Genomic DNA, 2,802 nt, shown 5'->3' on the forward strand with positions numbered 1-2,802 from the left:
CCAGCGCGACTGTCCGCCGATCTTCCCGGACGAAGAGGCGTCCACAGGGCCCCCGCCGCCGAGCCGGGCCGTGCGCCCGGCTGTGGTTTCAAGCGTCAGTCGCGGAGACCGAGCTGAGAAATCTCGGGGGCTCGCCGAGGGGCCGAGACGCTGGCGGAGGGCGCACGTTGTGATCGGGCAAGTGCGGTGGCAGCTCGCTGGCTTTGCCAGCTTGTGTAACAGCGCCTGTTTTGTCACAGCAGGAACTGCACCGTCGCCCAGAGCAAGCAATACTTGTGTAACCCAGTGATGCAGTTCCAATCTCTTGCGACATTTAGTCCACCGCTATTTATTGTGCTCGAACGGCCACTGAAGATGGAGGGAAAGTGATAGGTCCCACATCCAGAGCAAATCTAACCCCCGTAATATTGAGGCGAGAGTGTTGGCTAAGACCGTGGGGAGAATTTGTCAGCTCTTTCATTGGTTTGACTGCTATACCCGCCAGAGACGGTGGTTGGTCTCTGCATTAACATTTCACCCACGCACTAAATGGATGGCTGAGTGGATATTAGGCTCAATGAACAATCCGCTGGAAGAGCTCAGTGGGTCGAGCAGCATCTGAGGAGGGAAAGCAATTGTTAACGTTTTGGCTCTGAGAGGGGAGATGATCAGTATAAAGACCATCCCTTCCCCCTCTTTATACTGGCCATCTTCCCACAGTCACAATCAGAATCAGGTTTATTATCACCGGCATGTGTCATGAAATCTGTTAACATAGCAGCGCAGTTCAATGCAATATATAATATAGAAGAAAAAATAATCATAATAAATAAGTAAATCAATTACAGTATACGTATATTGAATAGATTAAAAATCATGCAAAAACAGAAATACTATATATTAGAAGAAGTGAAGTAGTTCAATATCCTTTTAGGAACTGGATGGCAGAAGCAAAGAAGCTGTTCCTGAATGGCTGAGTGTGTGCCTTCAAGGCTTCTGTACTTCCTGCCTGATGGTAACAGTGAGAAAAGGGCATGCCCTGGATGCTGGAGGTCCTTAATAATGGACGCTGCCTTTCTGAGACACTGCTCCTTGAAGGTGTCCTGGGTACTTTGTAGGCTACTACCCAAGTTGGAGCCGACTAACTTTACAACCCTCTGCAGCTTCTTTCAATCCTGTGCAGTAGCCCCCCCGCCCCATACCAGACAGTGATGCAGCCTGTCAGAATGCTCTCTACAGTACCTGTACATCTATAGAAGTTTTTGAGTGTATTTCTTGACATACCAAATCTTTTAAAACTCCTAATGAAGAATAGCTGCTGTCTTGCCTTCTTTATAACTGCATCAATATATTGGGACCAGGTTAGACCCTCAGAGATCTCGACACCCAGGAACCTGAAACTGCTCACTCTCTCCACTTCTGATCCCTCTATGAGGATTGGTATGTGTTCCTTCTTCTTAACCTTCCTGAAGTCCACAAACAGCTCTTTCGTCTTACTGATGCTGCGTGCCAGGTTGTTGCTGCAACACCACTCCACCAGTTGGCATATCTCGCTCCTGTATGCCCTCTCCTTACCAACTGAAATTCTACCAATAATAGTTGTATCATCAGCAAATTTATAGATGGTATTTGTGCTATGCCTAACCACACAGTCATGGGTATAGAGAGAGTAGAGCAGTGGGCTAAGCACACACCCCTGAGGTGCACAAGTGTTGATCATCAGCGAGGAGGATATGTTATCACCAATCCGCACAGATTGTGGTTTTCCAGTTAGGAAGTTGAGGATCCAATTGCAGAGGGAGGTACTGAGGCCCAGTTTCTGTAACTTCTCAATCAGGATTATGGGAACGATGGTATTAAATGCTGAGCTATAGTCGATGAACAGCATCCTGACATAGGTATTTGTGTTGTCCAGGTGGTCTAAAGCCGCGTGGAGAGCCATTGAGATTGCATCTGCTGTTGACCTATTGTGGCAATAGGCAAATTGCAATGGTCCAGGTCCTTGCTGAGGCAGGAGTTCAGTCTAGTCATGACCAACCTCTCAAAGCATTTCATCACTGTAGATGTGAGTGCTACCGGTCAATTGTCATTAAGGCAGCTCACATTATTCTTCTTAGGCACTGGGTATAATTGTTGGCTTTTTGAAGCAAGTGGGAACTTCCACTCATAGCAGTAAGAGGTTGAAAATGTCCTTGAATACCCGCCAGTTGGCCTCTGAGACAGAGATCACAGGGTCATCAGGTGCAGCAGGGATCTTTATAGCTGTAGTTATATTCTCCCTTTCAAAGTGTGCATAGAAGGCATTGAGTTCATCTGGTAGTGAAGCACCACTGCCATTCATGCTATTGGGTTTTGCTTTGTAGGAAGTAATGACTTGCAAACCCTGTTGTCATGCCGCCGATGTCACCTCCAACCTCATTCAAAATTGTCTCTTCTCCCTTGAAACAGCCCTCTGCAAATCATACCTGGTTTTCTGGTATAGACCTAGGTCTCCAGATTTAAATGCCACAGATCTAGCCTTCAGCAGATGACGTACCCCTTGGTTCATCTATGGCTTTTGGTTTGGGAATGTACAGTAAGTCTTTGTAGGCTCACACTCATCCACACAGGTTTTAATGAAGTTGGTAACAACTGCAGCATACTCATCCAGGTTTGAAGATGAATCCCTGAATACAGTCCAGTCCACCGATTCAAAGCAGTCCTGTGCTTCCCTTGTCCATACCTTCTTGATTGCTGCAGTCTTCAGTCTCTGCCTATACTCAGGGAGTAGAAGTACAGCCAGGTGATCAGACTTCCTGAAGTGAGGGTGTGGATTTGCACAGT

The sequence above is a fragment of the Mobula birostris genome, chromosome 27, assembly GCF_030028105.1.
Source record: "Mobula birostris isolate sMobBir1 chromosome 27, sMobBir1.hap1, whole genome shotgun sequence".
Classification (NCBI taxonomy): domain Eukaryota; kingdom Metazoa; phylum Chordata; class Chondrichthyes; order Myliobatiformes; family Myliobatidae; genus Mobula; species Mobula birostris.